Source organism: Panthera pardus, unplaced genomic scaffold (assembly GCF_024362965.1).
Source record: "Panthera pardus isolate Hobbes unplaced genomic scaffold, ASM2436296v1 HiC_scaffold_15, whole genome shotgun sequence".
Classification (NCBI taxonomy): Eukaryota; Metazoa; Chordata; class Mammalia; order Carnivora; family Felidae; genus Panthera; species Panthera pardus.
Genome location: NW_026526710.1, coordinates 44,382,664 through 44,408,008, shown reverse-complemented (window position 1 = coordinate 44,408,008; position 25,345 = coordinate 44,382,664).

The following is a 25,345-nucleotide window of genomic DNA, read 5'->3' as shown; positions in this document are numbered from 1 at the left end:
TTAGATATCCAGTTCAAAAGTTAACTTTCAAAATTTTTCTCAGGTTTCACTCCCTCAGGCAGAAGTCTCTTGACTCCTTTAGACCAGGTAAGGTGCCCCTCCTCTGTGTTTTCATACAATCTTCTGCATAATTCTTTATTTTAATGTGGGATAGAAACCCCAAAGGGTCCTTGGATACTGACATATATGTACTTTTGAAGGCTGAAAGTCCTGATGTTACCCTATAGCAATTTTATCTTTCCAACTAAATTCATTTCCTTTGAGATTTTTATGATTTGTAAGGTTTAATGATAAAATCTTCTCACATTTTTCAAGGCTGTTTTCCATTACTACAGACTGAATGCTTTCAGTCTGCTGAATGTTAAATATCAAAACAGAAGAAAGACCTACTAGTACTTCTCCCTGGAGCATGGCTCTGCGTTTCCTTTGTAAATGTACTCATTCCTCATCACTGTACTCTTATGGGCAATTTTCTTTCCTTATACGTTCTCCTGGGATTGCATTCTGTACCTGCCTGGGAAAGAGAACACTGGCACATGGCAGTGTTTGAGAGCTGGCTGGAAAAAGAAAAGAGATACTTCACTGAGCAGTTATGCCGGGAAGCACCTTCAACCATGTGTTGGGACTCTGATCTGATATGCTTCTTTTTAATGCAAAAAAATAGAGCTACACAGTGGACCTCACTCCACTCCATTCATTTATAGTTCCCAAATAATGATGGCATTACTAGTTGCTGAGGATACAAAAACAAATAAGGCAGAGCTCTTTTCCCTAGAGGACTTACAGTTTAGTAAGCAGAATAGATACGTTTAAAAAAATGCATGCATAAAGGTCAGTGATAGACAAAAATATTCCCCAAAGGCAAGCTGATCAATTTTAAGCAGTGGAGAGAATAAGGAATGCAAGATGATAGCTTTGATTTCATCCATACAGGGTTTGAAGTGCTTATGTGACATTCAGATGGAGCTGGTCCACAGGCAGGTGGCATTACAGTCCTGGCACTCAGGAGATGATCTTATCCTGATAACATAGATTTGGGATTCCCCAGGGGAAAGAAGATATTTGAAGCTGTACAAAAACTGATAGATTAATGGCAACAATATTTAAGGGAGGGATATTAAAGTGGGGGGGAAATAGTGATCTCAGAGAGAGCTTGAGGCGGGGAAGAGATTTCAGAAGCCAAAGAAGGTTATTCATGAAGAAAAGAGTGGTCACCAGTCAGGTGCCACCAAGAGGTCAATGACAAAGCATCAAGAAGACTCTATCGGTTTTAGCCATGATGATCAGTGTCTGAACAGATAGGGCAGGATGTGGGACCAGACAACAGTCTGGGAACTGATGCAAGTTAAGGCAGTTTAGATGGTGAATACAGAATATTTGTCAAGAATCGTGGCTATGAATGGAAGGAGAGCAACAAGAGAGAAGCTGGGAGAAGTGTGGTCAGAAAATACCCCATTATATTTAACAGTTTCAAAGACGTGAGAATATACCAGTGCTGAGGAGGCTTCACTGGAGTGGAAGAGATTGAAGATACACGAAAGAGGGAAGAGCTGATAACAGAGCAAGGTCCCAGAGAAACAGGAAAAGAGGCTCTCATGCTCCCCATTTCACACTTGGGGTTGGGCAAGGGAGCAATTCATCACAGATGCCTTTATGAAACCTGCCCAGCCCTTTCAGTTGTATCTTGTACAGAGACCTCCGCAAATGTGATGAAGTTACTTTTTACTTCACGTTAGCAAATAAGAAAAATGTTCCCCTGAGTGCCGCACAAGTAGTTCCAAATATTCATTTCTTTAACTAGAACAAATCTCTTTGGTTCTCTCTGGTACTGCCAAGATCACTTAACTGCTGCACTGAGAATGTTCGACCTCCCTCACTTCACTGATCATCCAAAATGAGCTTCCTCTGCATCCCGAGCACAGCCCAGACTCGCTTCACAGTTCCTAAATCAGACCGAAAATCGGGTCACCACTGTAGTCTTTATTAAGTGCTGAGACCTCTCTGATCTTTTTCTCTTACCAATAGTCCATAATTCATTCCTTAAAAAATGCCCTATGAATTCTGATGATCATAAATAATTTTGTTCTCTCCGTATTTAAAATAAAATCCATAATTGTTTGACCAGCTGGCCATCACCAGTGCACCGTACTTAATCAAGGGCTGATTTGATTTGCACGAGTATTTGATATCTCTAGATTGTGGTAAATACATGCCTACTACATTGGGCAGCATGTCGTATTCTTACAGATCAATAATATTATGCACAGTGAAGATTATATTATTGTGCCCACTGGAGGGTGAACAGTTTAAGTTCAAGGCAATTGGAGGGTTTTGTGACATAGGAGTGCAGCGTTTGGGACAATAAGGGCTTCGGCTTCTATTGTTTTCTGAGCTGGAATACTGCTGCTTTGGCTTTAAGTCTGGAAATACCTCTGTCTGGGACTCTCTCTTTGAAACCTCCAGTGTGGGTGAGGTGTTCCTCCTCTGAACTCACATCTCATCTGCACACACAGACAACCGCAGTGAAATTGTTGCACTGTTTTGTCTATACCACCCAACTAGACTGTCTCGTTAACTCTTACAGCACCTGGTCCTAGTGCACTCGCTGGTTTCTAGCAGCCATTTAATAAAATGTATTGAATAGTTGAATGAATGAATGAATGTGTCCAAGTCTTGTTATTTTGATTTGGAAAGTTACAAAAATAACCTGCCTAATATGGTGAGGGGCTAACTCCCCACTATGCTGTGTTTTCTGCTACTTGAAAGTCGTGATTCTCTCAGCAGTTTGGAGCAGAAGCCTTCCTATAATTTTGTGTCCTCAGAAAATCCCATATTCTCGGAACACCTAAAGAGAGAGTTCCTCGCTCTCAATTTAGTGGGCAATTTTCTCATCCTTCAAATTTTCATAGCCTTTCTGCCCTATTTTTTCCTGCCTGCCATTTCCCAGAATCTGAGACATAATAGTGCTATTTTAAAAAATCATCCCATTTCCTTACTGGTTTGTAATTTACTCGAAGAAAGGGATTGCACTTATTTTATTACCTCCAACAGTGCTTTACACTGCACTTTGCTTTAGGTAGCGACTAATAAACACTGGTCATGTTGAACTTCATCAGCAACTGCCACTTAAGTGGGGCAGCAAAATGCTAATGGACTTTAATGCAGTGGTGGTAGCTTATGGCGTGGAAGGGGAGCCAGCGCCTGGTGCTGATCACCGTGGGCCGGTGCATCCTCGAAACAGTATGCTCCTTGGACTGGGACAGCCAAGTGCTGTGGCCTGGGCCTCCTGCTTGGCAAAGGCTGGTAATGACTGAGCTGATGCATATCCCAACTGGCAGCCAGTTATTTACTAAGCACGTCAACATGGTAGTGAGAGAAACTCAACCAAATGGGAAGGACCTACAGAGAGAATCAGGTGCTTTCTAAGTTAACACTTCTTGGAGGAAAGTAAATTCCCATACTCCTTAAATAATAGAATTGCATTCCCAGTTGAGATTTTTCAGGGTCGAGTAAAATAAGTGAGAAATTTACAGGTTTTTTAATGACAAAACATTCCCATTATAGCCAAATAGATAATCTTACCTGAACATGTAAGATTAAATAGTCAAATATCTATGTAAGGGATGGGAGAAAGTAGATTCAAAGTCAATGCTAGGTATTGCCTTTGTCACATGATGTACCTTAGTGTATTTAAAGTCTGTAAGAGTGCATTTCACAGCAACAATTGGATTTCAGCAATTCTTAAAAGAGAGCTTAAAAATGCATTGCCTTTTCATTTGCTAAAAAAAAAATCAGTTACCCTATAAAATTGTTCAATATCTGTAGGATTTATGAACAGAAAAAAAAAAACCTTTCTAGTTATAAAAGGACTAAGATTACAAAAATAAACATGATAGCCAGCTCATCATTTATCACACTTAACAAATGACGGTGATTTAGAGAACTATGGGTTAGAAAATGAGTTCTGCCGAACACTAATTTTTGGAAAACTGAAATTATTTAGGAGATAGAAGTGTTTGTATCTCAAGTTCTGATTATGTAGAAAAACGATCGTATTAAGGAAGGATGGCTTTATTAGACTTTGAGACTATGTTCAAGATACAAAAGTACTATTAAGAGGAAAATATTAACAACCAAACTCAGAGTTTAATGATTTCTATTGTAACTACAGAAATCACAGATCTATGATCGCTGAGGTAACTGTAGATAATCTGGTTAAAGATTCTTATGCATAAGAATAAGTAGTTAGTTTGAAAGTATCACCCTCAGATTATTTATTCATTACACAGGAACACACCTTTACAGTAGAGAAATCTGGTAGACACCACACTAAGTGATAAAGCCTAACATTATCAATAATGGATAAATGGATACACATTATCTTAATAAGACTAGTTAACCTAATTCTAGTCATCAGGAAACAATAAAGCAAATCCAAATTGAAGAACATTCTTTAAAACACTCTTCAAAGATGTCAGGCTTGTGAAAGACAAGAAAAAAAAATTACAGAGCTATTGTAGATTGAAGGAGAACAAAGAGATGTGATAACTAGTTGCAATATTTGATCTTTGACTGGATCCTGGGTACAAAACCCCAGAAAGCTATAAGGAACATTATAGGGACAGCAGCAGAAATAGGACCATGGATTGTATATCTGATAATATATGTGTATCAGTGTTAAATATCCCAGGTGTGACAAATTATGTTTATAAGGGAAATGTCTTTGTTTTAAGGTGATATGAGCTGAAATATTTGAAGTGTCATTATGACTGTAACTCTCAAAGTGATGGTTAAGAGAATAGAAAAAATTAGCAAAGTGTTAACAATTAGCAAATCTAATCTAAAATATATTCTTCAGGGGCACCTGAGTGACTCAGTCAGTTAAGCGTCTGACTTTGGCTCAGGTCATGATCTCATGAGGTCTCATGAGTTCAAGCCCCACACTGAGCTGCTGTCAGCACAGAACCTCCCTCAGATCCTCTGTCCCCCTCTCTCCCTGTTCCTCCCCTGCTTATGTGCACGTGTGTGCATGCTCTCTCCCTCAAAAATAAATAAAAACATTTCAAAAATAAAAATAAAAAATGTACCTTATGTGGGCATTCTTTGTACTATATATTTTTTGACTTTCTATAGACTTGGCATTTTAAGTTAGAAGAAAAAGACTTAGTGGTAGTTGAACTTAAGTTTGAATAAAAATTGCTGGTGTGTAGGCTGGGGGTGGCGCCTGGGTGGCTCACGTCCGACTTCGACTCAGGTCATGATCTCATGAGTTCATGAGTTTGAGCCCCAGCCTTAGATTCTGTCTCCCTCTCTCTCTACCCTTCCCGCACTCATTCTCTGTCTCTCTCTCAAAAATAACCATTAAAAATTTATTTTTAATTGCCAGGGATATTTATATTTATGAAAAGTGTAAATTCCCAAGGGGCTGCCTGGGTGGCTCAGTCACTTGAGTGTCTGACTCTTCATTTTGGCTCAGATCATGATCCCAGGGTCATGAGACTGAGCCCTGTGTCAGGCTCTGTGCTGAGCATGGAGCCTGCTTAAGATTCTCTCTTTCTCTCCTTTTGCCCCTCTCTCCTGTTCTCAGTCAGTCTCTCTCTCACTAAAATTAAAAAAAAAAAAAAAAAAAAAAAGTAAATTCCTGAGCTCTACTCTCATACACTCAGTGGGACTGAAGTGAGGTCCACTTAGACTGGGACTATATAAGAATACATGGATTAGAAGTTTCAGCTTTCTACAATACTATTTATGAATACATTATTGTTCCCTTGATCTGGTCCCTTATATCCATCCCTTCACTACGCCAACAGCAGAGCCACCAAAGATGGGAAGGTGCATACAAATTTCTGGGTTTGCTGGTCTGGGATCATCACCTTGCAGATGAATGCAAATCCCACCATCAGTAGGGTGGGGTACTCTCCCGTTTTACATGCAGGCTCTCACCTGCTTGGGGCCCTCCTCATTATCAGTAACAGTCTTGACTCTGACCTTTTTGGGAGTGTGGTAGAGAAAGCTCAAATGCCAGTACAGCTGCCATGCAAGTGTCCTTTGAATTAGGCCAAATGTGTGTGTTTTGGGTTTTATTAAGCTGTATACATTTTTAAAATGAAGGTATCATTCATACGACATACAGTACATTTATCAAGTATACAATTTTAAAGTGATTTTTCTCCCATTTGCCAAGTTGTGCAAGCATCATCACTATCTAATTCTGGAACATCTTCATCACCCCAAAAAGAAACTACCTATTAGTAGTCAGATCCCATTCCCCACTCCCTCCAGCTCCTACTTTTTCTGTCTTGGTGGATTTGCTTATTCTGGATGTCAGATAGAATCATACAACGTGTGGCCTTTTGTGTCTAGCTTCTTTCACATAGCATAATGTTTTCAAAGTTCATCTGTGGTGTGGCAAGTGTCAGTACTTTATTTCTTATAGTAAAATAATATTTCATTGTATAAATACATCACATTTTATTTATCCATTAATTGCTTGATGTATACTTGTTTTTCCCCCATTTTATGGCTATTCTAAGTAATGCTACTATGAATACTAGTGTAAAAATTTGTGTGTGGACATATGTTTTCCTTCCTCTTGGGTATAGTTTGCCCGGAAGGGAAATTGCTGGATCATATGGTAACAACTCCATGTTTAACCTTTTGAGAAACTGGCAAACTATTTTCCAAAGTGGCTGCACCATGTTAAATTCCTACAAGTTTACACGAAATTTCCAGTTTCAGCACATTCTTGCCAACACTGCTTATTCCAAGTTTGCTTTATTTTGTTTTTATATAACCATGTGAAGCCGGGTCACATCGTGCTTTTGATTTGCATTTTCCTAATGATTAATGATACTGACCGTCTTTTTATACTCTTATTGGCCATCTGTATATCTTCTTTGGAAAATGCCTATTCAAATCCTTTCCCCGTTTTTTAATTAGGTTGGTTTTTGTCATTATTGAGTTAAAGGAGTTCTCTTTCTACATCGGACATTAATCCATTTCTCATTTTGTTGCTTGCGCTTCCAGCGTTATATTCAACAGGTTTTATTGCCAAATCCAACATCATGAAGCTATTCCCCTATGTTTCCTTTTAGCTCTTGTATTATGGCATTGATCCATTTTGAGTTAACTTTTGTAGATAAACCAAGTAAAAGTCCAACCTCATTTTTTTGCATGTGGATATTCCAGTTTCCCAATGCTATTTGTTTGTTTAAAAGACTGTCTTTTCTCCGTTGAATGGTCTTGGCACTTCTGTCAGATATCATTTGAACAAGTATATGCGTATTCATTTCTGGGATCTCTATTCAGTTCTCTTGGTCTATATGCCTGCCTTTATACCAGTAGCACACTTTATGCCAGGGTTTTAGCTTTGCAATAAGTTTTGAAATCAGGGAGTGTGAGTTCTTCAAGGATGTTCCTCTTTTTCAAGATCCTTTTGGCTATTTGTGGTCCCTTGACCACAAATATCATTTTTTTTAAAGTTTTTATTTAAATTTCAGTTAGTTAACATATGGTGTAATATTAGTTTCAGGTATACAATTTAGTGATTTAACACTTACATACAACACCTGGTGCTCATCGCTACAAGCGTACTTCTTCATCCCCATCACCTATTTCACCCTTCCCCCACTCCCCTCCCCTCTGGTAACCATCAGTTTGTTCTCTATAGTTAAGAGTCTGTTTCCAGGTTTTCCTCTTTCTTTTTTTCCCCCTATGATTGTTTGTTTTGTTTCTTAAATTTCACATATGAATGAAATCATACGGTATTTGTCTTTCTCTGACTGCCTTATTTCACTTAACATAATACTCTCTAGTTTCACCCATGGATTTTCCTACTTCTGAAAAAAAAATCACTGGGGTTTTGGTAGGGACTGCATTGAATCTGTAGATTGCTTTAGGTGGTATTGATATCTTAACAGTGTAAGTCTTCCAACCCACAAACACAGGATATCTATTTGTTTGTGTCTCTAATTTCTTTCAGCAACATTTTATAGTTTTAAGTGTATAAGTCTTTTGCCTCCTTGGTTAAATTTATTCCTAGGAATCTTTTTTTTTTTAAAGTTTTATGTATTTTGAGGGGTGGAGGGAGAAGGGCAGAGAGAGCGAGAGAGAGAATCTAAAGCAGACTCTCTGCTGTCAGCATGGAGCTGGACACGGGATGGGGGGGATACTTGATCCCACCAACCGTGAGATCATGACCTGAGCTGAATCCAAGAGTCAGACTTTAACTGACTGAGCCACCCAGGCACCCAGGAATCTTTTTGATGTGACTATGGCCTGAATGTTTGTGTTCTCCCAAATTTCGTATGTTGAAACTACTCCCAGTGCAGTGGTATTTGGAGATGGGACATTTGGGAGGTGATTAGGTCATGAGGGTGGAGCCTCCATGATGAAATCAGTTTCTTTATAAGAAGAAATAAGAGAGAGCTTTCACCCTGTTTCTCGAATATCCACTGTATGGGGACACAGAAAGAAGATAGCCACCTGTGAACCAGGAGGAGAGCTCTCACCAGAACCCAACCATGCCAGCACCCTGATCTCAGAACTCCCAGCCTCCAGAACCATGAGAAACAAACGTTTGTTGTTTCAGCCACCCAGTCTATGGTGTTTTTGTTTTGGCAACCCAAACTAAGAGAGATACCACTCTAAAGAAAATGCTATTGCTTTCTTAATTTCCTTTTGAATTGTTCATTGTTACTGTATAGGAATGTACCGTGTTTTGTGTTTTTAATTTTAATTTTTCCTGCAACTTTGTTGAATTCATTTATGAGTCCTTATAGGTGTGCGTGCGTGTGTGTCTGTGTGTGTAATTTTTAGGATTTTCTATATATAAGATGATGTCATCTACAGAGATGATTTTACTTTCTCTTTCCCAATTTGGATGCCTAAACTTTCACTTTTAAGCCAAAGATTTTTTTTGTAGTAAAAATGGAATGATTGTTCACATATCCATTTGTTTTGAATTTATGCTTAAAGTCTTACACATAATTGTAAAAAGAGAGGTTTTGATATTTCTTGTGTCTTTTCAACAAAAGGACAAATTATAGTAAGTACTCGCTAGTACCTGATTTGGGCTCATCCACATGACCAGGTCCAAATTCGGGCAGTGGCATTTAAAGTAAACTGATTTAACCTCTTTGGCCAGCAGGACTGGGAAAAAGAAAAGAAAATCTTATTTTACTACCTACATTTCTCCGACTCTGGGCTAGATCTATATAATTGATTCTTTCACATTGACTGTTGACAATTTGATCGGTTCTTTGTGTCCAACATAGTGACAGAACCTAAAACAATTTGGCCTACATATATTGAATTTGGTAGTGTATGAAATGCAACTCACATCAAGCAGCCACATAACAACAACAAAACCATTAGTACGCTGCAGAAGGAAAATGACACAGAGAAAAAGCCATTTGAGTGATGGGGCAAATTCTTCCAGGTCAACTCCATCTGGAAAATCTTCCTCCACCTAAGATCCTGGGTTCCATGAAACTTTCCAGGGCAACGGTAGAAACTTGGTAATGAATTTGCATAGCCAGGTGAATGTTATACAAATGAAAGTTATGTCACCTTGGGCTTTAAGCACTTTGTCCTTCCACAATGCCCAAGTTTGGGGAAATAAGAAATAAAACCAAAAATAGAGGCAAGGATAACAAAAACAAGAGAAATAGAGATCCAGGTGTTTAAATTTGTGTGGTGGATACTGAAAAGTTCTGTCCTCTAAGGATCCTTTGGACAGGTGCAGGGAGAGGAATCTAAAAGCTGTTATTTTGTTCGACCCCAGAAAGTGAAAAAAACAAGTTTCCTGAGTTAAAAAATATCACAAGCAGTGTTGTGTGTGCATGTTATAACTCATTAGCAGGTAAGGTAGAGTATTTATGATGTTAGAAATTTGGCTTTTTCTACCATAGGAAATAACGGATTATTGCTACTACTACTGACCTGGCAGGATTTAACTAATCAGCATCTGAAAGAAAATAGTTCAGGTTTGAATTTTCCAAGTGCCACTGAAAAGGGGTTTGTTTATCATAGTAATTATGCTATCAGCATACATTTAAAGAAAACTGCTATGGGAAATTTGATGAAAATGGGCTTTGAACTTTCTTTGGACCCCATGATTTAAGCTTCCTTTTAACAAGGAAATCTACAAAAACCTGAAGCTGCAAAGTGGCATTTTTCCACCCATCTAAATTCATGTTGAGTATTAAGCACTGGTAGAGTCTGCAATGAGGAACAAACAGTCACTTAGACAGCACATATTGCGGAAATATCCCATAAAGATGTAAGAGTCTGCATTAATCATCTGAGTGGGACAATGGGTGACCTTTTCTAATAAGAACTGGAGCATCTAAAGTGAACATTAAATTTCACTGCACTTCTATTTGCTGTCTATCTGTGGCATTCATCACCGCCGGGATGTAAATGTCCTGAGACTGTTGGAATCTGACAATCACACTTCGTGGAGAGGGAATGTTTTGAAGAGCACAGAAAGCTTGTTCACCCCCAAATTTTGGCAACCTTAGGGCCATTATGGCTTCGTTTCTCTTTCATTATGAAAGCAGAGCAGCTGTTGAGCGAGCAAGGTTAACAAACCTTGGAAAAACATTAAAGTTAATTTGTTTTTAGGGCTTTCCTAAACCCAGAAGTTGGGAGAAGATTATTTTATATGGACCCATTAGTCTTTCAATAGTCAAATCTGCAGAGCCACTTCTAAGATTTACTCTTTGGGTTTTAAGTAGATATTATCAAGGGTGGGCATCTGTTTAACTGGCATTTGGAGCCACTAGGGGCGGATGGGTTGGCCTAAAAAGTGCTTTGGACTAATGACCTGTTCAGAGACTGGAGACTCATGAAATCTCAGCTCAACTCCTGACATTTAAAAAGCCTTTGAAATTAACTGGTGAGCAGGGTCGATGTTTGTATAGAATCAAAACAACTGTGGAGAAAGGAAAAGTAAGGATAAAAGGTTACTTGGGTGAATTCAAACTTTTAACTTAAAATCAGTAAATGTAAGTCAACCAAATTTGTGCAGGAAGTATGGAAATAAAATGAGAATGGCCTTTGAATCAGTCACATCTACTTCTTGGCTACCCAGAAGCTATGTGGTCTGCCCTGAACCTCAGTTTCTTCATCTTGAGACTGTTATAATGAATGTGACCATATTTAATTTGAATATTAAATATAATAGATATAATAAGATTAACTGTAATAAAGTCATAGAGTCTCATATTTTCATGGTTGGTGATCTATGCAAACGATATTGAGGCCTGTACAAATAGTCTGAGGGAGCAAGAATTTTCAAGAAACTCAAAGAGTTCTTTAGAATAGGTAGAACACTTTTAAGACTGAAGTGATTGATTAAATCTTAAATGGTGACATTTGGGGACTGTGGCAGATGGGCAATAAAGAAGATGTTTTTTAGGAGACCTGTCCACTGCTATTCAAAACATCATGGGTGGGATTAAGTATTCCAAATATGAATGCTAGTCTAAATGGTCTCTGTGTGAATCAATTTTCCTTATTGTGGGCCATAAGCAGTATCATCTGTTTCTAGGTTAGGAGTCTAGAAACTCAGTGGCTGATATACTCAGACCAAGGGTGGTTGATATATCAGTCAAAATTGGAGCTGAAGGCCAATTCAGAAGAGAAGGCTGGATCTGAGCCTATGAAAGTTGAGATTTGGAGGGTCAGAATTTTGGGGACATTCAGGACCAACGGGCTCTATTGAGTGGCTTGCATCAGAAGTCATAAGACCTGTGGGAAACTGGGCGTAGTCTGGAATTATCACCAGCCTATGGTGGGCTGTTTAAAGCTGGTTTACCTCCTTAACCTCCAATCCCTTAATGGCCTCAGATGTTTGCTACAGGCAGAGCAGTTGGATGTTCCTGGACTGTGAGATTTTACTGAGTCCTATCAGGTGACAGTGCTCCATCTTGGATAGGGTATGTGGTGGCATCATGTACACAAGGCACTTAGCACAGTGTCGCTTAATATAGATTCAGGGAATCTTATTATTCTCAGCACAAATATAGCTGGAGAGACTTGAGAATTTCCACCAGAGATCTGAGAACTCGTGTGTCTGGGCATCCTGCAAGGTCATGAAGAGCTCAGTGTTGAGTGCTTAGTGCAAGGTGTCCTAAGGGATTTCCCAGGAGAAGGATCTATAATCATGGGAACACAACTGTCATTGAAGAGGGCAAATATACTTAAAAATATTTTGATTTATTTTAGTATTTACATTTGTCAGGCAGCAAGAAATCCTGTCCCCTTCAAGGGTTCCTTCTGGCTGGACTAAGAATCAAATTGACATGAGACAGATTAACAGGAGAAAATCAAATTTAGTAGCATATATATGGTGAATCTATGCAGACATGGAAATCCCAAAGACAAGCAGGCAAAATGAGGTGTATATGTCATTCTGAACTAAGGAAAAGGGGAAAGGGGCCTGGGACTTCACAGGAAAGAAATGTAATTCACAGGCAATAAGAAGAAGAGCAGATGTTTGGTATTCGATGTTTATCCTACCACACAGATTGGTCACTCAGATAAAATTTATCTCTGCTAATAACCATTATTCTAGGAAAGACCCCCAATTTAGATTCTTCTCTGTAGTTAAGGGAGGGGCAAAAAGTTTCTCTTAAGCCTGCAGGGTCTTGATTGCCTTCAGATCAAAATAATCTTCATGCCAAAGTGGTCCATCTTGGGGTTGCCTGCCCTTGGCCCCTGGAGGGAAGGGGAGCAATTACAAGAAGGAGAAGGAGGGGGAGGGGGAGGAACTAATTTTTGAAATTGGCTACCAATGGGAGAAGAAGAAGAAAACTAATTTTTGAAATTGGACGCCAATGGTGGAGGTACTCTCCCTTTCCTAGTTCACAAACTTTGTGTCAGGAACTGTTTTAGTGGCTTTACCTCATTGAATGCTCTCACTTTAAGCTTATGAAGGTGACATTGTTATGATCACTTCCATAAAACACAGAGTTTAAATAATTTGTCCAAGGCTTCAGAGCAAAACCAGGACTCAAATCCAGGCACTTCAGCTCTGGAGTCTACATTTTCAATGTCTATGCTGAGCTCCCTTTTGCTTATGTCTTCTTCATTCCCAATGCCACCTAGTTTCCACAGATTAGAATGCTGCCATAATGCTTTGCATCGTCAGCATTCCCAGGGAAATACAAAAACCACCTTTGTTAACCAGAGTGAACATGACTAACATTGACAAATACAATCTGCGCTCAACTTGCCGGAATCAATTTATGTAAATTAGACATTACCACAATGTCTTTAGAAGGAACTCATTCATTAACTTAACAAGTACTCATCGAATGTCCACTACATGGCAGGCATTAAGCTAAATATATAGGGGTGTGCAGTGTGAGAAAGGCCATTTGATAGCCTCATCTGACTCTTTGATGACATCTCAGAAAATACAGCTTCCATCAAAATATTCCAAATTATCACGTTTTAAATTCATCCTAGGGGTAAACTTTGAAGTACCAAATTCCAGGTCTCAGGAGATGGCCTACTTCTGAGAGGAAGCAGCAAAACAAATAAATAAAAATAAAAATATTATATATTGTGTAAAAATGGTGCATATACACTCTTAAAAATTTTTTTAATTGATCAAATTACAGGGGAGGGGTTAAAAATGTTAAATTTATGCCTTTCTGATATTTCTACCTTAGCAATAGCACTTTTGGAAGATTTGGGGGTGGGGCATTTGAAAAGAAAACAGTGATTTGATATAAATCAATCAGCAAACAAGTCTAGAAACATGACAAGAGTTTTGGTCAAAGGTTTTATGCCCCATGCTTTCAATGACCTCTGAAAGCATAGTATCAGACAGTTGGTTGGAGAAAGAGTGAAGGTTGCAGCTCTATTATATAGTAATTTCATGTCAAAAAGGAATTAATTGTCTAGTCCCTTTGTGCTCTTGATAGTTGTGGTCAATGAATTGATCTGACACTGAAAATTAATGCCTGCCATATATTTTGTGTGAAATGATGATACTATGCTCACCAAGTTGTCAAGGCAGGCTGTTACCTTCACTGAGAAATCTATCTGAAGATTAGCTTTTACAATAAACTGAAAAGTCTGTCCGTTGTATCAATCAACTATACTTTCTATTCAGCAATGAAGTTCTGCGTACTCAGCCAGAAGATCAAAGTCGTCGTGAGCCCAGGTAAAGCCTAACTGAAGGTTTACATGTGGCACCTGGGGGACAGCCAAATTAGAACAACAGGGGGAATGAATGGACCATGCTATCTCTGCCATCAGTCAAACAGAAGAATCCTTTTAGGAATTTAGGAGGTGCACAATTCAAATTTTGCTCAAGGAACTAACATATGGTAGATGTACACATTAAAAGTTGAATCTCAGAAGGACTCAAGGTTTTGTTTTGTTTTAATAAGAGGGAGCTTTTCTGCAAAATGTAAAACACTATTCTTGAACAATGTTAGAGATCAATGAGGTAATATATGTAAAATGACATTGATTGTTCCGGGGGGGGGGGGGGAACCCAACAAACTCATCTAAAGGCTAAGTACTCTGTATGTCAATTTTTACCAGATCTTATTGTTAATGAAGCAGATTAGCACCATTAAGCAAAGTCAACATTAGACGGCAAGTCCTTTATCTGAGAGATGCAAGGTGAGTTTTGGCTAGAATAGAGAAAGAATCTAAGACTCAATGTCATAAAGCAGAAAAGCATTCCATTGCATAGTCTGAAATATATTAACTATACTTTGTTTTTACTTTATTTTGTTTTTGTTGAAAAAACACACAGTCAGCTAAAATACACCCTCTTAGATAATGATAACTACTATGTAATACACACTTGATAATCAACATCTATATAAAATTCAAATCTTTAAATAGTAAGCTGTATATTTGGATCTTCTTTAACTCATGTTTACTAAGGACATACTTTATATATACGTGTGTACACACACACACACACACACACTCTCTCTCTCTCTCTCTCTCTCTCTCGGATAGCATAGTTTAAAAATGTACTTAAAATTTTTTAAAGACTTTGATTACTTTTTAAGAGGCATGATTTTCTCCTGTTTGCATTATTCATTTTAAAAATCTTTTATACAAGTTGCTGCTTCACTAATTACAGATTGGCAAGTGATCAAGAGAACTAATAAGGGCATGCAGATTTCCTTGAAAAATTCTGTTGTAATGTTAATAAAAGGGGCAAAGTTACAATGTCAATTGAAGAACTGTTTTCTTTTCCAGACACTTGTTCTTAATGATGAGTTATACTTGAGGAAGACAAATACTGTTCTTTCCTAAAGAATTCATTTTTCCCCCATGATGGCATTTTGAAGTCTATGATTTGTCAAAACTCTCAGCAGGAAATACAATGGCTAAGCATGGCTTAACATGTCATTTATTCAAGTAACATGGTCTCAGTTCTGTGGGTGACAGAAATTCTCAGTCTCTGGTTTACCCTTGGCCACCATTTTAGTCAATGATTACAATGCAAGAATGAAGTTTGTACTTTCAGAAGTGATTTATTCCGGTAAAGTTTAGAGTTACCTTGTTTTATCCTTAGGGGATAGAAATTCGATGTCATCCAGGAAGGACAAAATAGCAACCCCATTACCAATAACCACTACCCTAATTACTTTTCCATGTATGGAAAGCAGGCTAGACTCTAAAGAGTTCCCTTTGCATATATGGTGAAAGTTCCATATACATATGAAAGAAATATACATGTTTCCAAATATTTCCAAAGACCCCAGCCCAAGTTGCAACCCTTGGTGTTAAGAAAATGGTAGCTTTACAGAAATCAGGAATTAGGCCAGGTATTTGCAAGCGTATGCTGCAAGGTATATGCATTGGCAGCTGGATGGAATTCATATGGATGGAAATAAAGTCACCGGAGTTGAATTCCTGCCACTTTGAGAAAAAGCCACCAGGGAGGAGCTTTCCCCAACAATGTACTATTTGACACCAGTCCTCTGTCTTGATTTTATGGGATGTGTACATCACTTCTTTTCACTTTGTCCTCCTAACTTTTCTCTCTTAAATCATACCATCCCTTTCAGAAGTCTATGTGACCTTCAGTGATGATTTCAAAGACTTCAGTTTGAAACGTTAGCAGTATACCACTTTTCTCATGTGTTATGTCTTGGGTCTTCCTAAATATTAAAAACCTCAAGTCTTGTCAAAATATGCTTGGAAAATCTTTTGAATTGTTGGTGATGAACAGCACAAAACACTTGGTTTTGTATGTATAACCTGCAGATGTTTTCAAACTTTCTACGAGTCGGTGTTTCTCTGTGACCCTCATCTAATTATTTCATACTTTTTTCCCCCCAGGATTTAAAGATTCCATCGTCTCCCACATGGCCTGAGGATCTTTGTAAATGGACAGAAAGCCCTTAAAATCATTCACACAGTACTCTTCTTACGTCACACTAGTGCACGGTAACTGTGTAAAGCTTAATTACATTCACTGCTTGCAGTATCGAGTCACCTGCGTGGTATTTCAGAGGGAACTTCCTATACTACTGAAAATACTACTTTCTCTTCTGTCTCAATACTTGCCTTATGTATTTGTTATAGGCTTTGGAACGTGAAATAGTAAATGCTTCTTGTTTAAATTTTGAACAGTGTCTACATACAAAATAATACGGCCTTTCTCAACTTTGATTTGTCAAATTATAGGGGAATTAGCCCAGTTAAAACAGCAATTTGCTTTTTGTGGAATTAAAGGAAATCTCTCTGGGTCCAGGCATCATCTGCTGAATAAGCAAGTTAATACAGAGGAAAGAGCACAGAGGTTCGATTACCCGGATTCAATTAAATCCTGGCTCTGCCTTTGCCTAGCCAGACAACCTGAAGCTAAATTTATTACCCTGTCCTGAGGCTTGACTTCCACGTTTTAATAATGATAATAATATTATCAAATCCATAGAATTATTGGGAAGTTGAATGAGATACTGTATTAAAAAGATCAGTTATATGGAAAAGTAGCATACAAACACTGTTCTTCTTGTTTCTGAGGTTTTTACAAATGTGCAGTTTGGAAAACAAAGCAATGTAATGAGTTTGAATAATTATATCCCAGATGTTGCTTCCTATAAGTTGTTCATATGGCCTTATCACAGAGCAATTTAGAAAGAGCCACTAAGGAATAGAGACGTACCTTCTTGTACATGTGTTTCCTTCTTGTACACGCCTAGCTCAAGGCCCAGGTAAAACTATATTTGGGTTTTATTTTCTAGGTTTCCAAGAAGGGACTTGGGTAGAGGTTATAGGGTGCAGGTTTTTTTTTTTAATACATGTACAATCACCACCCGTGGTGTTAAATCTCCATTCTCTTCCACGTGGCTATGACACCTGAAGCTGTTTTCAGTGAAGCCACCGTTGGCTGACTCATGGCTTAACCTGGAAACCTGGCTCCAGGCCACCTTGGAGCACTGGATAAGTTGGTCATGTCTTTCCTTCACAGGCTCATCCTGACTTGCCTCTTAATTACTAGTATTTCCTCGCAGAGTCAGACTTCAGTCTTCTTTTCTCATTGCAGACATAAACACTTGGTGAGATCATCATCCCCCAAGCTTTCACTGGCACTTACACAACTATAACTTCCAAATCCTTGTCTCCAGAACACTGTCGTATGTTTCATTTATGTCCTGTATTTCACTGGCCAGTAGACACCTACAAATCAAACATAATGCTAAAATCAAAACATCATAGTCTCCCCCCACCCCCCACCAAAGAGAGAGAGAGAGAGAGAGAGAGAGAGAGAAAGCAAGCAAAGAAACTTGCCCTCTGTCCTATAATTTCTGTTTCACCCAATCGGGTAAGGCAGAAAACTTGGGGAAATCTTTGACTCCCTTATGCGCCTTTACTCTGTATTACCATCAGCCAGCACACCATGTATCACCCTTTGGGAAATGTGTCTTTAATCCATCCATTCCTTCCACCAGCAGTGTCCACGTTCTACTGTAGGTCCTCATCAGGCTCTTACCTGTTACATCTAACACCGTACCGAGCCCTTCTTCCTTCCATTGCCCTCCACACAGCCACCTAACCGGTCTATCTAAAGCAAAATCCAACTATGTCATTCCTTTCCTGCTTAAAAATGAAACACTAAATAAAAACTCTGTGACTCCTGCTTACCTGAGGAGTAAAAACTCTTTGCTTTCAGGTTATTCTCAGCATATCTGTCCAGATTCATGCCGCTTGGGTTTGACATATTTTCTTGCTGGTGTATGGCTTATGCTGTCTTTGCACTCACCCTTCAAGACTTTGCTGGAATGAATCTTTCTAACTCTCTAGCTAGACTGAATGCCTTACTCTGTGCTCTCTTAGCACTTTGACCGTGCCCCAGTAATGGTGATAATAACCATATTTTCTTAAGCAAAAATGGGAGCATGTAATCCTACAACTGTGATTATTAGTAGAACATGACAGAATATTTCCCAATATGTCCCAAGACATCTAGTAAGAATGATCACTGAAAAGATGACATTCTAGTGAAGAATGATCACTGTAAAGATGACATGTTTTATAATCAAATAAAGAGAAATGTAGTATTATTTTCCCCCCATTTCTGCCTCCTACCCTAGACTGTAATCACCTCTGTAATCACAGTGACTAAGACTTATTTGGGTGTAATTTTTCCAGAGTTGATCACAGTGAGCACATCACAGATTATCAATAAAGGTTTGTTAAGAAATGATTGATGAGTACCTAAGTGAAAAAAATGAATGCATTGTCTCAGTTGCTTATGAAAGTATGCTAATTTCATGGCTTATGAAAGTCCTAAGTCTGTATGTGCCCTATATCATTTGACTTGGGAACAAAACTCATTTCATAAACTGTACCAGCGGCCAGGGACCATCAAACTTGCAACAATTTCTCCTTTCTCCTCAATCCTAGCTGATGGCTTTGCTTTTTATTCCCTTTGTAAAATGGAGAAGAAAATGTCCCTACTCTTCCATCAACATATCTACCAACCCACTTACCTTTGTGTGAGTAGCTCCACCCTTCTTCCTGTTGAAATGAACTTGGCACACACTATTTAGTCCTTACACTGGGACCTGAGTACCATCCGCTCTTGACTACTTGAGGACAACACTCCTGCAGGCATCCTCTCTCTCTCCTGTGCCATAAATTACTCTTTCTACTAGACAATTTCCTTTACCATATAAACATGCCAAAATACCTTATTACAAAAAAAAAAAAAAAAAACAAAAAACAAAAAACAAAAAACAAAAACACCACTCCTTTCTCCATGTGCCTCTGAGGTAATACTCCATTTTAAATTCAGCATAACTCTTTCAGAGAATCTCTCATACTCATGGCCTCTACTTCTCTGCTTTTCGTCTTACTTACTCTATTGACATCATTTTAAAAAAAAGTGACCTCTCTGTTTTTAAAACATTTTCTCTTCTTAGACTCTAGGCTACCATTCTCTCTTGAATCTCTTTCTTTCCTTCCCAAGATTCTTTACTGGTTCCACCTTATCTTCCAGATCCCAAATATTTGAATGTCTGAGGGCTCAAGCCTTCCTTTTTTTTTTTTTTTTTTTAATAAAGTCTATTTATTTATTTTGAGAGAGAGAGAAAGAGAGAGAGAGAGAATATCCCAAGCACGATCCAGGCTGTCAGTGTGGAGCCCAACACAAGGCTCAAACTTTCTAACTGCGAGATCATGACCTGAACCTCAAATAAGAGTTGGAAGCTTAACCGACTGAGCCACCCAGGTCCCGCTTTTTTTTTGTTCACACCCCACATCCAGTAAGATGACTTCTCACCTTCCTCTCTGCTACTTTCCTAGTCCAAGCCAAGTGGACTTTTACAGTCCAAACCACGTTTACAGCAGTGCAGTGGCCTCCCAACTTGTCCCACTTCTTCCATCTTTGTCCTCCTTTGGTCTTTTCTCAGCCTAAAAACCAGAGTGATGCTTTAAAATATAACGACATCAGGGGCACCTGAGTGACTCAGTCAGTTGAGTGTCCAACTTCAGCTCAGGTCATGATCTCACAGTTAGTGAGTTCAAGCCCCGCATCGGGCTTGTGGCTGTCAGAATAGAGCCCATCTCAGATCTTCTGTCTCTCTCTCTCTCATTGCCCCTCCCCTACTTGCATGCTCTCTCTCTCTCTCTCTTTCTCTCTCAAAAATAAACATTTCAAAATAAAATATAAAGAGATCATGTCATTCCTCTGTTTCAAAACCCTTAATGCCTCCTCATCTTACTCAGAGCAAGTCCCCAAATTCTTACCACGATGCCAAGACCTTCCAAGATCTTACTTCTCTACGCCTCTCATACTGTGATCACTGCTACTTCCCTCCCCTTATTCCCTCAGCTCTGACCACACTGGCCTCCATCCTGTGTCTGGAACATGCGAAGTATGCTGTGGTACCTTATTTCCTTGCCCCAAAGCTTTCCCCTCATATCCAAATTGCTTTTCCCTTCATGTTCAGCATGTCTCTGTTCAAGTATCAATTTATCAGACAAGTCATCTTCCACGAGTTCATGGAAGTAACACCCTTGATCACTCTCTACCTCCTTATCTTCCTAATACTTATCACTTTGGAAATATTAAGTATTTAAGTACAATTTATAGCATTAGACTATGAGGCCCAGGGAGGACTAGGACCTGCTTTTATTTGTGGATAGTTTTTTTGGACCTAGATAAATACCTGGTATCTACTAAAAACAATAAACATTAATGTACACACAGAACTATGTCAGTGAGATTAAACATTTTTTTTAAAGAAAGAAATTCATCACAATTTCTGGCAAAACTACTCCAAATGACAGTGGTCTGTTAGTTCAATAATATGCAGAGGGCAGCACATGGCATTTCACCTAACATTTTGTTCAGAAATAAACAATAGTAATTTAATTTTTATCAGAGGCTGTGGCTCCACAAGGACAACTAAACACTTGAAAAAGAAGAGGATTAACATCAGTGAGACTGGAAAACCAAGAGGAACTTAATGATTAAATCAATATCACTGTTTGATCTTGGCCTCCGATCAGCACGTACCTGCCAGTTGACCCCATGGCAATCACGAGGACAGCATTTACTTTTGCTCTCACACCCATAAAGCATAGTCGTCGTCACACACGGACTGAGAGGTGGGTAGTTTATAGCCGAGAATCAGTTTGTTTTTTTTTTTAATTTGTTAATGTTTATTTATTTTTGAGAGAGAGAGAGAGTGCAAGGGAGAGTCAGATAGAAAGGGGGACAGAGGATCCTAAGCAAGCTCTATGTGGGGCTTGAACTCACCAACTGACAGCTCATGACCTGAGCTGAAGTCAGACACTTAACTGACTGAGCCGTCCAGGTGCCCCAAGGATTGGTTCTTACTGCAATTAGAGTGGAAGGAAGCTGACGGATTTAACTGGATCAGTGGTTTTCAACTATTTTCTCCCACAGAAAGATACCCTGCCAGGTAACAACATTTACCTGAGCTACATTCTCCCAACACTCACTTGACTTTGCTGCATTGGTGCCAGTCACTACCAGCATGCTCCTTCCCCAGAACCATTTCTCCCTTCCATTTATACACTCACAACATGTGGTTGGGAACAGTTTCTAGATGAAAACTGTCAATTTTCAGAGAAGAAATATGAGGCCCAGAGAGAATAAGTGACTCACCCAGGGTTACAATTAGAGAGGTCAGAGGTCAGAGACTAGGAGATCTCTGGGATCTCAATCTAGGGATTGAGAAAGGTATCTCACTGGCCTGGTGCTTATTTCTGTCATATTGGGAGACTCAATACACAAAGGGGCAATGACCAGACCATATGTAAACTCTGACCTACAACCAGCCCAGGAGGCCAACCTACTATCTATAATTGGGGGCCAAACATAACCATGTGATGATTGAATCAAAATGGGCCAGACACGGGGCACCTGGGTGGCTCAGTCAGTCGGACGTCCGACTTCGGCTCAGGTCATGATCTCGCAGTTCATGAATTCAAGCCCCACATCAGGCTCTGTGCTGACAGCTCAGATCCTGGAGCCTGCTTCAGATTCTGTCTCCCTCTCTCTCTCTCTCTCTCTGCCCCTCTGCTGCTTGCGCTCTGTCTCTCTTTCTCAAGGATAAATATACATTTAAAATTGTTTTTAAAAAAAAATGGGCCGGACATGATTAACAACTAATTTCTGCCCTTTCTTGCAACTTAGAACCAACAAGAGAAATTCAAAGATGCACCCCTAACTAATCCCAGAAGATGCCTCACTCCTATGTAGCCCACCTGCAGTGTTTCCATCCTGACAGCCTCTAATCAGTGTGTACCTGAGGCCATTCCTTCTTCCACTGGAAAGCTCTGCCCCCTCTCTTCGAGCTGCTGCCAAACACGAGTGATGGTGGCCGACCCCCTTTGCAAGGGAAAGTTCTGAATAAAGAACCTCTTCTTGTTCTCATTTGAGTGCGCTTCACTTATTTCCATAGTTCTCATGAGCATTGAGGTACGGCATGCAATGCCCATTGCTGTGGCCCCGTCCTTTGACCAGGCGCCACTAGAAAAGACACAAAGGCCCCTTGTGCCAAGCTGCTCCCAGCTTGTCGAGTCTGCACTGACATGGCAAGTCAACAATGGGTCTGTAAATTATAAAAAATAAATAAATTATTAGATAAAAGGAAAAAAAAAAACCCAATGGGTCTGGACTCTGCACTGAATTTCTCAGCTGTTCGTCCACAGTCTGGTACCCTGGTTTTGTTATTGGCTCTCACTTGTTTGGCATCCTTGGTGAAATAAAGCTTTAGCTTTAAACTTAAAAGGAACATAAAAACCAATTATAACAAACCTTTTGTGTAGTAAAATCTATGAGACTTGGACAAGACTGAGAAATTAAAAGTATGCTTTTATTTAATGTCACGTTTATAAAATATTACTATGTTAAAAATGGTGATCAAATATTTTTAATAAAAACAGACTACGATAAATAATATTAAATAGCATCTTGAGGGATGTAGGTATGTGCAGAAGGTAAGAATTAACATCTTCCTTAATCCTAGCTTTATTGAAATATAAATAACATATAATATTCTGTAAGTTTAAGGTGTACACGGTGATGATTTGACATGTGCATATATGGCAAATGGTTATTACAGTAAGGTTTGTTAACACATTCACCACCACATAGTTACCATTTGTATGTGTGTGTAGTGAGAACTTTTAAGATTGACTGTCTCAGCAAGTCTCAAGTATAGAACAGAGTGTTGTTATCTATAGTCACTATGTAGGACATTACATCCCCAGAACTTACTCATCTAATATCTGGAAGTTTGTACCTTTTGACCAACTTCAATCATTCTCTCCCCCTCCCCCTGCAACCTGCAACCACCAATCTACTCTGTTTGGACAAGTTCAGCTCTTTAAGATTCCACATGTAAGTGAGATCTTACAGTATTTGTCTTTCTCTGTTTGACTTATTTCATTTAGCATAATATCCTCAAGTTTTATCCATGTTGTTGCAAATGGCAAGATTTCCTTCTTTTTTATGGCCGAACGAGATTCCATTATATATATAATGCCACATTTTCTTTACTCATTCACCTATCAATTAACATGTTGCTTGCATGTTTTGGCTGTTACAAATGAAGACCTGGGTGGCTCAGTAGGTTAAGTGTCCGACTCTTGGTTTCAGCTCAGGTCATAATCTCACAGTTTGTGGCTTTGAGCCTTTATGCTGGCAGCATGAAGCCTGCTTGGGATTCTCTCTCTCTCTCTCTCTCTCTCTCTCTCTCTCTCTCTCTGCCCCTCCCCTGCTCATGCTGTCTCTGTCTCTCTCAAAGTAAATAAACTTTAAGTAAAACAAAATAAAATAAAAAGACTAACGTGTCTTGAATTCCTACCAGATCCTGGGAAATGTGGCAGTGCTCTATGACACATTGTTAAATGGCTTTGTCTTTTCTATTTCCATAATTCCACAGTGTGTGAGGCATTTATTATTTTCAAGAAGCTTTACATTATGATTACTAGTATTCTTAGGGTTTTAATACTCTCTGCCAGAGCTGCTGGCAGGGGAATTTGATTCACTTGGCACATTTATTCCAGGCTGGTTCCGGCACTTTTTGGTTCTGCCCTGGTGTCTTGCAAGATACTTGCGTATGGCACGCATTTGGAGATACTTGCTTTTCTACCTGGGAAAGAAACGGAAGTGGGGAGACAACTACAAAACAGCCAGCTGATACTGGTATTTTTATTTGATCTCACATTAAGCCCATGAGGTAGATCTTCTCATCTGTGTTTTAAAGATGAGACCGGCGCCTGGGTGTCTCCGTCGGTTACACACCCGACTGTTGGTTTCGGCTTTCAGGTCATTATCTCACAGTGTGTGCGATCGAGCCCCACCTGGGGCTCTTTGCTGACAGCACGGAGCCTGCTTGAGATGATCTCTCTCCCTCCTTCTCTGCCTCTCCCCTGACTGCTCTTTCTCTCTTTCAAAATAAGTAAATAAAAACTTAAAAAAAAAAAAAAAAGATGAGAAAAAGGAAGATTGGAAAGGTTCAGTAACTTGACCCAATCACACAGCTGGCAAGTGGTGGCTTCCAGATGCAAAAGTCTGCTCTGTCTAGCCCCACAGGCTACATCCTTTCCACTCTGCCACACTGTCCATCAAAGCATAAATACGCAGTTTGAAATCTGCAACACAATTTGATAAAATGATGCTAACACAGAAAATATTTACAGAATACAATTTCTTGAGGAAACTTGTGTTGAAGTGGAAGAATCCTAGGATCTTTGTTGCTAGAGCACTTATTCCAATCCCTGGCTGCAAAAGTAGGAATTCAGCACAACCTGCTTGCTTAGTTAATGAAGTATGTGCTGCCCTCTACTGGCATAGAGAAAACACTACAGCGCATGCTTTGTGTATGCTCTGCATGGTTTCTAAAACCTTGATTATAAAGTTTTTGTTTTTCTGCCCAATATTAGAGATTTTCAGTGTGCCTGGGTTCTTTCTATTGCATTTTCTCCCACAATGAACTTATGAACTTCAGTTCCCTTCTTTGCTGATCTCACATGGCCATGCCATTCCTGTTAATGTGTTTAAGCTTTAGCAGAGGTGGCTAGAAAACTAGAGCTATCTCTGCATATACATAGGTCCAGGAGATTAAAAACTGGCATATATGCTGGGGTTAAGGATGTATTAGTCCCTGTTATTTATTCTTAATATTTCCCTAAATTATAGGTGACCGATATGTAAACTTTTGAATACAGTATTCTTTCCTGTGCTATAAAACAGACTATTGATTCTCAATAGGGCAACTTTAATATTCAGCCATTCATTTAATCACTCATTCATTAAACAAAAACTCATTAAAGACTATTTTGTGCCACCATGCTGGTGGTGGGTAGGGAT